The following is a 12868-nucleotide window of genomic DNA, read 5'->3' as shown; positions in this document are numbered from 1 at the left end:
CCGGTGAGGAGGTAGCTCCTGAACACCGCTCTCGGAAAACACGTCCGAGAAATCAGAGAGAAATGATGGCACAGTTTTAGTAGACACCTCTGCAAAAGTCGCTGTGAGACAATTCTCTCTACAAAAGTCACTCCACTCATTTATTTGCCTTCCTTGCCAATCAATAGTGGGGTTATGTCTAGTGAGCCAGGGTAACCCCAAAACTAGAGGAGAAGGCAATCCTTTAAGGACAAAACAAGATATATCCTCCACATGAGTGTCACCCACAGCCAACCGGATATTGTGAACAATGCCCTTCAGAGATCTCTGTGAGAGTGGAGCAGAGTCAATAGCAAAAACAGGTATATCCTTTTCTAATGTACAAACCTGAAAACCATGCATGGCTACAAATTGAGTGTCAATAAGATTGACGGCCGCTCCACTATCGACAAAAATCTCACAAGAAATGACTTTGCTCTCTAGCGCCACCCTGGCAGACAGGAGAAAACGGGAACTGCAGGTCAGAGGAAAAGCATCAATTCCTACATCAACTTTGCCCAAAGTAGCAGATGAAGCAGAGTTTGATGATTTACCTATTGAGATTTTTCTCTTATTATCGCTCTTAGTACAGTTCAAGAATCTCCTAGACGGACAAACATTTGCCAAATGACCTATGCCCCCACAACAAAAACACACCATACTCTGAGGACTAAATCCTCTTTTATCAGGGGCAAGTCGACCTAGCTGCATGGGCTCCTCCTCAGAGGGGACCGAGACAGGATGAGGCCCTTGCACACTGAATGAGTCCGCACCACTGCCCCTAGACTGACAATGGCTGGACAGAGAGGTCTCGTTTCTTTCTCTTAGACGCCTGTCAAGGCGTACCGCCAATGACATGGCAGACTCTAAGGACGTTGGTCTCTCATGGAAAGCAAACGCATCTTTCAATCTCTCTGAGAGACCATGACAGAACTGACTCCGGAGTGCAGCATCATTCCAACCGGAATCAGCTGCCCATCTCCCAAATTCAGAACAATAAAACTCTGCAGACAGTTTGTTCTGGCATAAAAAACGTAAGTTAGATTCGGCCAGCGCAACACGATCCGGGTCATCATATATCTGCCCCAGGGCCACAAAAAATCTTTCCACGGATCGAAGGGAGGGATCCCCTGATGGCAGCGAAAATGCCCAAGTCTGAGCATTACCCCTGAGCAGGGAGATGGCAATCCTCACCCTCTGCTCTTCATTACCAGAGGAATGGGGACACAAGCAAAAATGGAGTTTGCATGCCTCTCTGAAGCGAACAAAATTCTCACTGCCCCCGGAGAACGTTTCCGGAAGTGAGACCTTTGGCTCGCAACAGACTCCATGGGCCGGAGCAGAGCCCAATGCTTGAAGCTGAGTCATAGATTGACGGAGATCCGCTACCTCCAAAGAAAGACCCTGCATGCGGTCAACCAGGCCAGAAAGCGGATCCATGTAAAAAAAGACGGTTTTGGTGGATTATAATGTCACGGCTGTAAGTGAGCAACTAGAGCATACACAGAAAATAGAGCTACTGACCGGACCCAAACTAGGGAGGATAAAGGGTGACCCCTGTCAGACCCTCAAAGCTTTCCCTATGCTGCTAAGCACATACCCGGATCCTAATGGTGGAACGAGGCATGCCCGCGTTCCTAAGACTAATGACCACTGTAACCCCTACAATAGTGGAAGGGGCACGGCCACCGGTGCCCTGCTCAGTATATGGAGGGAACCGTGGTCGCCTCGGATCCGGTCAGAAAACAAACAGAGACACTACAATGTCTGCACACTTAGCTGAAGGTGCTGCGGCAGCAGAGAAGACGGATCCAAAGACAGGAGGCAATATCCGGAGTACTTGCTGCAGCAGAACAAAGGTCCAGTGAAATGATAGCATACAAGTGAAGATACTCAAGCAAGAGCTACAACTCAAATGAGAAATATAATCCACACTCTACAAAAGGAGGAGGGGTGATTTAAAGGCAGAGAAATCAAACATAGGAGGAACAGCTGGAAGGAAGGAAACAAAGTAATGACCTCATCCCAGGGGCGGAGAAACAGAGCAGTGAGAACTCCTCCAAGCTCTGGTAGTGACATCATCACAGGGGTGAAGAAACAGAGCTGTGAGAACGTCTCAAAGCTCTGGTAGTGACAGACTGTTTCTGCAGTATGGTATTGGGGAGCACAGTATTGGGGGTGGCAGGGTGGGGTGTTCAGAAGGTGGGAGGATGATGGAAAACTAGGAAACTAAGGGTACTTTCACACTAGCGTTTAAGTTTTCCGGTATTCAGTTCCGTCATAGGGGCTCAATACCGGAAAAAACGCTCCAGTTTTGTCCCCATTCATTGTCAATGGGGACAAAACTGAAGTGAACAGAACGGAACGCTCCAAAATGCATTCCGTTACTTTGCGTTCCCAGTACATGTTGTAGTTTGCTTTCCGTCCTGGGATGTGAAGCAAGACGGATCCGGCATTACCCCCAATGCAAGTCAATGGGGACGGATCCGTTTTCTCTGCCACAATAGAAAACTGATCCATCCCCCATTGACTTTCAATGGAGTTAATGACGGATCCGTCTTGGCAACGTTAAAGATATGTTAAAGATAATATAAACAGATCCGTTCATAACGGATGCAGATGGTTGTATTATCAGTAACGGAAGAGGTTTTTGCTGGACCCTGCCGAATCCAGCAAAAACGCTAGTGTGAAAGTAGCCTAAGATGTCTGTTTGTCAAACTCTGCAGAGAGAAGAGATGGCTGAAAGAAATCATCATGGCGTTCTGGTCTGAAAGGAGAAGATGAGGACAGAAAACATCTACATCAAAGGAGACGTCACTAGATGTAAGAGGTATGTGGCGCTGTATTAGGCTACTTTCACATCTGCGTTAGTGATTCTAGCAGGCTGTTACAGCAGAGAACAGCCTGCCAGAATGCTCCAGCACTGCTGGATGCAGGCGGAATGCCCGCTGGCCCCATTGTCTATAATGGGGTCCGGCAAAGATCCGGGCACAATCTGGCAAAAATGCTGAGGTGGTCGGATCGTAGGTGGCCGGATCGTAGTGGTCGTAAACTGCTGTGTGACCAAACGGCAGGGCGCAGAAGGAAAGGAACGCCGTATAGTTTCTGGAAGGCAGATTTTGATGGCCTTTTTTTTTTGGCACCATGTCCCATTTGAAGCCCCCCTGATGCACCCCTAGAGTAGAAACTCCATAAAAGTGACCCCATCTAAGAAACTACACCCCTCAAGGTATTCAAAACTGATTTTACAAACTCGGAGCAAAAACAGAATCGGAGCAAAAAATATAGCATTTTGTTTAGCTGTTAACCCTTGCTTTGTTACTGGAAAAAATTGAAAGTTTGCCAAAAAATCTAAATTCTGAAATTTTATCTCCATTTGCCATTAACTCTTGTGCAACACCTAAAGGGTTAACGACGTTTGTAAAAATCAGTTTTGAATACCTTGAGGGGTGTAGTTTCTAGAATAGGGTCATTTTTGGATGGTTTCTATGATGTAAGCCTCACAAAGTAACTTCAGACCTGAACTGGTCCCTAAAAATTGGGTTTTTGAAAATTTCTGAAAAATTTCAAGATTTGCTTCTAAACTTCTAAGCCTTGTAACGTCCCCAAAAACTAAAATGTCATTCCAAAATGATCCTAACATGAAGTAGACATATGGGGAATGTAAAGTAATAACTATTTTTGGAGGTATTACTATGCATTATAGAAGTAGAGAAATTGAAACTTGGAAATTTGAAATGTTTTCCAAATTTTTTGTAAATTTGTTTTTTTTTTTATAAATAAAAATGATTTTTTTTACCTCATTTTACCAGTGTCATGAAGTACAATATATGACGAAAAAACTATCTCAGAATGGCCTGGATAAGTAAAAGCGTTTTAAAGTTATCACCACTGAAAGGGACACTGGTCAGATTTGCAAAAAAATTTTTTGTTACAAACCCAGTCTTCAGCCGGAGCCTCATGTTGTATTACTAAATATCATGTGTATATTTCATGGGTTTTCTACTATGTTTTTAATATGTTTGTTTGGGATTAGTTATTCACCTGCTTTACATGAATATAGATGTGGACTGTTTCAAGTTTCACATGAGGCTATGACTAATGACCTGTGAGGTCAGAAATGTGTCAGCCAATTTACTTGTCTCTGTACATTTGCCTAGGTTTATTTTAATGATGATGAAATAAAGCTCAAGTTTTATGGAGCCTAGTGCCTGTCAGGTTTTTGTATAATTTCAGTAAATGCCTGACTGAACATGCTGTATGTACATTTTAACCCTCTCCCACACATTAACATAAATGTACTTTAAGTTTTTGACTACCCCCTTTCCCAATTTTACATATAAAAAATATAAACAATAAAATAATAAACATATGAGGTATCGCCGCGTCCGAAAATGTCTGAACTATTAGAATCTTTAAAAAAAAATCCTGTACAGTGAACGCCTTAACGGAAAATAAATGAAAAACACACGATTCACCATTTTTTATCATCTTGTCTCACCCCAAAAAAAATTGAATAACAGTGATCAAAAAGTTGTACATACCACAAAAACGATACCAATAAAAACTACAGTTCGTTACACAAAAAAACAAGCCCTTATACAGTTCTGTAGACTGAAATATAAATTTTTTTATGGCTGTCAGAAGTAATTAAAGAGGACCTTTCACCTGTATAAACGATGTTAACTGAGTATGCTGCCATATAGAGCGGCGCCCGGGGATCTCACTGCACTTACTATTATCCCTGGGCGCCGCTCCGTTCTCCCGTTATAGGCTCCGGTACCTTTGCTTCTTAAGTTATAGTAGGCGGGTCTTCTCTTGTCCTGTGGGCGTCTCCTTCTCCTAGGCTGCAGCTCTGGCCAATCGCAGCGCACAGCTCACAGCCTGGGAGGTTTTTTTCTCCCAGGCTGTGAGCTGTGCGCTGCGATTGGCCAGCGCTGCAGCCTAGGAGAAGGAGACGCCCACAGGACAAGAGAAGACCCGCCTACTATAACTTAAGAAGCAAAGGTACCGGAGCCTATAACGGGAGAATGGAGCGGCGCCCAGGAATAATAGTAAGTGCAGTGAGATCCCCGGGCGCCGCTCTATATGGCAGCATACTCAGTTAACATTGTTTATACAGGTGAAAGGTCCTCTTTAAACTAAATAAAAATCGCTGTAATCGTATTGAGCTTCAGAATAAGGAAGTAATTTCATTTTTAACACACAGTGAACACCATGATGTTAAAACCCCAAAAACCTTGGTGGAATTGTGTTTTTTTTGTTTTTTTTTTAATTTTACCCCACAAAGAATTTTTTTCCTGTTTTCCAATACAGGACATGGTAAATTAAATAGTGGCATTAAAAAAATGTATCTTGTCCCGCAAAAAATAAGCCCTCAGATAGCTATGTGAATGGAAAAATAAAAAAGTTACGGCTATTGGAACGCGGGGAAGAAAAATTCATTAATCCAGTCTTTTTTTTTTTTTTTTATTCTTTATTTAAATAAATACAAAAGTCCAAATATCCAAATATGCATTAGTAAAATCATACAATACAATCCTTGTATCAGATATATAGGACATCAACGATATCCCATCATACATCAATTCCCATAATAATATCTTATGGCATTTGTGATATAATGAAAGGAACCTCGTCGGAGCGAGGACCCTTTTCGACTGGCCCATAACCATATCAGGCTAAGAAAAGAAAAAGCAAATAAGAACATAACCCTAGCATTAAAACAACATTACCAGTATGAGTAAAGTGCATAAATGGACACAGGCTAGGAAGAGCCGTTTTTAGACAATAACAACAGTAGTAGAATGACAATACACACTGACAATAGACACTAAGGGGGGAGGGGGGGGGGGGGGGGGACTGAGTATAGGGTGAATCAAAAGTATAAAGTAGAATCCGCAGTTTAGACCAGAAGGTCCTGATACTCCTGAGACTCCTGAAAAGAAAACCAGGGGGCCCATGAATCAAGAAAGGCTTTATGCCTAGCCCTCAGCTGGGAGGTAAGTTCCTCTATTCTCTGGATCTCCTCCACCTTTTGGATCCAAAAACTGATAGTCGGAGGCACCGAGAGCTTCCACCTCGCGGGGATACATGACCTAGCCGCTATCACCAGGGAGCACAGACAAGACTTCCGGAGAACACTCATTGGCAGATCCGAGAAAAATAGTAAAAAGAAACCAGGGGTGTGTGGAATCGTAAATCGGAAAATTGAAGACAAGGTCTTATGTACCAGCCGCCAAAAAGGACGAATTTTTGGGCAATCCCAGAAAATGTGTAACATGGAGCCCATATCGGAGTCACAGCGCCAGCAATTAGGAGACGCAGATGGGAACATTTTCTGCAATCTAGTTGGAACATAGTACCACCTGGACATTATCTTGTAGCCCGCCTCTTGGAACCTACTCGCTATGGAAGACTTGTACAGTAGAACGAAGAGTTTTAACCAGTGGTCGGGAGGGATGTTAACTCCTAGGTCTTGTGACCATTTAGCCACAAACGGAGGAAGGTAGTCCTGACGAGGAGCTATCAAGGACTGATAACATTCAGAAAGGGAATGTCTGTAGGCGCCTACCCCAACACAGGTTTTTTCAAACGATGTGAGAGCCCTGTCATATCCCGTGGAGGTCGGAATAGAAGAAAGAAAGTGCGTCAATTGCCTAGCTCTCCAGAAGCGCAAGGAGCAGGGATCTGTTATACTTAGAATCTCGTCATAAGTGCGCCATCTGCCTGAGGTTCTGAAGAAGGGAGCTCGGGACCTACCATTAGTTCTCCACTGCAGGAACGGACCGCCCTTGCATCCCGCTGGGAAAGTGGGATTCCCCAAGATGGGAAATAAAGGTGAGGGGGAAGGGGAGATCAGAGGATTATCTCTGATTCTATGGAACTGTGAGATAGTGGGTCCAATTGTGGGATGATTAGCTAGGGCTGAAGGTAGTTTAACAGCCACCCAGGGCAGAGACTCTAATGGGTAGTTCGAGCATAATTGTTCAATTGATACCCATTGCTTGAGCTGCGAATGCCTACACCAATCCACTATCCTCTGGAGCAGGGAAGCCGAGTGGTATTTACGTAAGTCAGGTACTCCTAGCCCCCCTTTGTCCCTCGGTATATGTAAGAGAGATCTGGCAAGTCTCGGGCTACCCTTTGCCCAAATAAACCTAAATATGTCTCCATGCATCTTGTTAAAAAAGCTAGCAGGTAGTTTGATAGGGAGGGTCTGAAAGAGGTACAACACTCGTGGGAGAATATTCATTTTGAAAATGGCGCATCTTCCAAACCGTGTGCAGTCCTTTCGACCACTTCTTAAGGTCTTCCCTAATCCGTTCCCGGAGAGGGATAAAGTTTCTGTGCTATACCTCTTTCAGATTTGTGGGGATATATGTACCTAAGTATTTCACTGCCCCAGAAGCCCACTTGAAAGGGAAGGAGGCCACTAGGTCTGCCACGAGTATAGTAATCCAGTCTTTGTGCCTCTGCATGAACAACACAGGCCTAATTTCATCTTCATGGACGACAATGCGCTAGCTCATCGAGGTCGCATCATTAGGGAGCGGCTGCTGGAGACTGGGGGACCTCAAATGAGTGGCCTGCACTTTCACCAGACCTGAATCCCATTAAAACCTATGGCTCGTAACACTGTACACCAGAACCTCAATGACCTGAGGGCCGCCTGGCCCATGGGATGCCATGCCTCATCAGACAATAAGTCGACTTGTGAACAGCAGGAGAGATTGTTGTCAAGCTTTAATTGATGCTCAAGGAAACATGACAAGTTTTTGAGACATTGACATTTTTGTGGGGGTATACCCACCGCTCGTGTTGGCTTTTGTTTCAATAAATTGTTTGAGATGAGGAAATCACCATTGCTGCTTCTACTTAAATGCCCGATTTTCATGATATATCACTGTAGCATGAACTTTTTACGTTTTCCATAAATTTCACCCGGAAGCCAAATATCCCTAACTTTTTAGTAGTGTATATCAATCTGCTCAGCTCCTTCTGCTCTATAACATGCTGCACAGATTGCACTGCATTTTATGGTAAAAAGTTATCTTTAGAAAAACACTGATTGTATTCCCCTCCCTCTTGTAAATGTAGAGCTATTGGTGGTAGAGGTAACCCAATGCTCCTGTACTTTGCATTCATATGTTTTCTACCTACGTTGATGCCATTTTCACAGCATACTCTCCATGATGCAGACAGTGCTTCTATTCGCTCTTGCTGCGACCTCTTTTTCAGGAATAAGCGTCAATGGTTATGTAGTGGCAGTCAATCTATGGGACTGGAAATTCAAAGGTGATCTGAAAGTCTCTGATTACTATTTATGTAGTGTTGCCTTATCCAATCTCTCTGTCCAGTTGTTATTGGGATTTATGTGGTTCTGTGATGACGGCTGGAACTACGGCACAGTCTGCCAGATTACCTTTGCCCTGAACATGATCTCCACTCATTATAGCATTGTACAGTCTGGAATTATGTGCTGGTTTTATTGTTTCAAAATGGCAGGGTTTACCCACTGGTTACTGCAGAAGTTTAGCAAACTGTACTTTGAATCACATAAACATATCATCATTCGTGCCATGCTTTTGTGCACCGTCCTGGGGTTACCACTATTCTGGATGAAAAAAACAGAACCGTCCACCAGCTCAGACTCTTCTTTGTTCAACCTAAGTTCCTCCTCCAACTTATATGATTTGAAAGTGGAAGAATATTTTCAAGTATATAAATTTTTTGTTTTGATTGCTGGTTATACACTTCCGGTCTTGCAAAGTTTGTTTTCTGCTGGTCGTATTACATTATCTCTCATGAAGCACATGAAGAGGATGCAAGGTACCATGGAGAAAAAGCATGGCGTTCTTATAGAAGCCCACCGCCGTGCTGCCATTACGGTGTTGTCTTTGCTTGTGGTAATCCTTATGCACTTTGCGACTTCTGTTATTATTCTGATGGAGGTGTTTCCCAAACAAGATTTTCGCTCAACTCTCTGTAAAGTTATCTCTAGCTTGTATGCACCGATGCTTGGGATTGTCCTTGTTACAGGTAACTCTAAACTCAGGAGAGTGGCAAGCGAGATCAGAAGGAAAATAATTGGGACTTTAAAGCTACAAACATCAAAAAAATAAAATGTGTCCGTCCATATTGTTTAGCTGAAACCTCACTCCAGTTGTGTTAATTCCAGACTCTGGAGTGTGATACGAGAGATTACAAGGAAACTAACTGGCACAATAAAGCTACAAACATCAAAAAAAGGATACAATCCGTCCATGTTATTAAGATAAAACCTCACTCTAGTTGTTGTACAATAAATGTCATTTTCTTTTTATCAAAAAGAAGAAGTCCAGCTCAGTTCAGGTGCAAAATAAGTGGCTCTTTTATTCCAGCGGTTATAAAATTTCCATGCAACAAGGTGTAAACAGTGACGCGTTTCAGACCTCTATAACATAAGGGTTCTACCTCATGACAAACACACAAAGTAGTAGGAGCCCCCTCTGATAAATACCTATCCAATCACAGACTGATTAATATCACCTGGGAGAGGGAGGTGTCAGGGAGAGGTCCCACTGAGTCTTTAGTTAAAAAAGTATAAGATATGGCTATGTGATTAAAATCATAGAGGCAGTAATGCGTTCATATATGTTTTGACAAATAAATATATATGTCTTCACACAAGTACAAAAAACAAGAACAGAAAGAAAAATTGAAAAAATACAATACAATGGGCAGAAAATAGTGATGTCGGTAATAGTAGTATTAGCATATTCAATATGGCAGCATTGCAAGATATTATCAACATATTCAATATTGCAAAATAAGGTCATGACGTTTATTAAGACCTACTGGCTGACGGGATCCCATCTGAAAAATCCAGAAGACCTCTCTATTAAGAAGTTTCCTTCTATGGTCTCCTCCCTGTTGGTGGTAAGAAAACCCTCTCTATACTCTGCACTTTCAGGCCAGATATGTCCCCTTCATGCAATACCGCAAAGTGTAGACTAGCAGCTGAAAGGTTGCGGCTCCTATAATGCGGTATGTCCAAAATGTGCTTGCGTATCCGGTTTTTTAGTGGATTAATTGTGCAGCCCACATATTTCAGTTAGCATATTTCACAGGTGATCAAGTACACCACGTATTTGGTATTGCAATTAATATATGATTGTATGTTGAACATTTTACCATCTGCTGTGGACTTGAAAACCTTGTCGGTGACCATATGCTCACAGCAAGCACATTTACGGTGTCCGCATTTAAAGCTACCTTTAAATTAAGCCATGTGGGTTGTATAGGTTTTTCTTCTATGAAAAAACTCGGACTAATTGAGTTACCCACAGTTGGAGCTCTTTTAGCAGCACATCTCATGCCATCAGATACAATATTAGCCCATTGCCCATCAAAATCCAAGATGTGAAAATATTTTTTCATGATTTTACAGATCTTGGGAAATTCCTGACTGTATTGTGTTACAAAATAGGTGGTACATTTTTCCATATTGGGAGCACTAGCTCGTGCCTGGTTAGAACGAAGCTTAGGAAATACCAACTGATGTCTATCCATGTCCGAGACTAATCTATTGGCTCGTTCTATGTTGCTAGGTGTGTATGCCCTACGCAACAGTCTGGTTTGTATCTCAAAAGCTTCTTTGTTGTAAGTGTCAATGTCTGAGCAGTTACGGCGTGCTCGTATCAATTCTCCTTTTGGAATGTTACGGATGGTGTGGGGTGGGTGGCATGAGTGTGCGAATAACGTGGTATTGCCAGCCAGTTCTTTGCAGTAGGTGGATGTATTAACCCTACCAGTTAAAGGGTTGCCCCTCAGGCACAAATCCAAAAATTGAATTTCTGCAGTGTCAAAATGAAAAATAAATTGTATCGGATCCAAACAAGAATTAAAGTAAGCAATCAGCTCTGGTATGGACGCCACACCACCAGACCACACCATAAGTAGGTCATCGATGTAACGTCCATACCAGAGCAGGCGATCCATAAAAGGAGAGGTGTCGATGAGGAGAAAACAACCCTCTCACCATGCCATAAATACACTGCTCAAAAAAATAAAGGGAACACAAAAATAACACATCCTAGATCTGAATTAATTAAATATTCTTCTAAAATACTTTGTTCTTTACATAGTTGAATGTGCGGAGAACAAAATCACACAAAAATAAAAAAATGGAAATCAAATTTTCCAACCCATGGAGGTCTGGATTTGGAGTCACACTCAAGATTAAAGTGGAAAAACACACTACAGGCTGATCCAACTTTGATGTAATGTCCTTAAAACAAGTCAAAATGAGGCTCAGTAGTGTGTGTGGCCTCCACGTGCCTGTATGACCTCCCTACAACGCCTGTGCATGCTCCTGATGAGGTGGCGGACGGTCTCCTGAGGGATCTCCTTCCAGACCTGGACTAAAGCATCTGCCAACTCCTGGACAGTCTGTGGTGCAACGTGACGTTGGTGGATATAGCGAGACATGATGTCCCAGATGTGCTCAATTGGATTCAGGTCTGGGGAACGGGCGGGCCAGCCCATAGCATCAATGCCTTTGTCTTGCAGGAACTGCTGACACACTCCAGCCACATGAGGTCTAGCATTGTCTTGCATTAGGAGGAACCCAGGGCCAACCGCACCAGCATATGGTCTCACAAGGGGTCTGAGGATCTCATCTCGGTACCTAATGGCAGTCAGACTACCTCTGGCGAACACATGGAGGGCTGTGCGGCCCTCCAAAGAAATGCCACCCCACACCATTACTGACTCAATGCCAAACCGGTCATGCTGGAGGATGTTGCAGGCAGCAGAACGTTCTCCACGGCGTCTCAAGACTCTGTCACGTCTGTCACATGTGCTCAGTGTGAACCTGCTTTCATCTGTGAAGAGCACAGGGCGCCAGTGGCGAATTTGCCAATCTTGGTGTTCTCTGGCAAATGCCAAACGTCCTGCACGGTGTTGGGCTGTAAGCACAACCCCCACCTGTGGACGTCGGGCCCTCATATCACCCTCATGGAGTCTGTTTCTGACTGTTTGAGCAGACACATGCACATTTGTGGCCTGCTGGAGGTCATTTTGCAGGGCTCAGGCAGTGCTCCTCCTGTTCCTCCTTGCACAAAGGCGGAGGTAGCGGTCCTGCTGCTGGGTTGTTGCCCTCCTACGGCCTCCTCCACGTCTCCGGATGTACTGGCCTGTCTCCTGGTAGCGCCTCCATGCTCTGGACACTACGCTGACAGACACATCAAACCTTCTTGCCACAGCTCGCATTGATGTGCCATCCTGGATAAGCTGCACTACCTGAGCCACTTGTGTGGGTTGTAGACTCCGTCTCATGCTACCACTAGAGTGAAAGCACCGCCAGCATTCAAAAGTGACCAAAACATCAGCCAGGAAGCATAGGAACTGAGAAGAGGTCTGTGGTCACCACCTGCAGAACCACTCCTTTATTGGGGGTCTCTTGCTAATTGCCTATAATTTCCACCTGTTGTCTATCCCAATTGCACAACAGCATGTGAAATTGATTGTCACTCAGTGTTGCTTCCTAAGTGGACAGTTTGATTTCACAGAAGTGTGATTGACTTGGAGTTACATTGTGTTGTTTAAGTGTTCCCTTTATTTTTTTGAGCAGTGTATATTGGCAATGGAGGAAGAGAATTTTGCCCCCATCGACACCCCTGACATCTGCAAAAAAAATGTATTGTCAAATAAAAAATTATTGTGCCTGAGGAGAAAATCCACTACTGAGATGACATATGCTCTGAGTTCAACAGTGTAATTGCTATAATGGTTAAAAAACCAACTTAGGGACGTGAGGGCTAAATTATGTGGAATGTCGGTATACAGTCGTGGCCAAAAGTTTTGA

Source organism: Bufo bufo, chromosome 6, assembly GCF_905171765.1.
Source record: "Bufo bufo chromosome 6, aBufBuf1.1, whole genome shotgun sequence".
NCBI lineage: Eukaryota > Metazoa > Chordata > Amphibia > Anura > Bufonidae > Bufo > Bufo bufo.
This window is presented reverse-complemented; position numbering follows the sequence as displayed.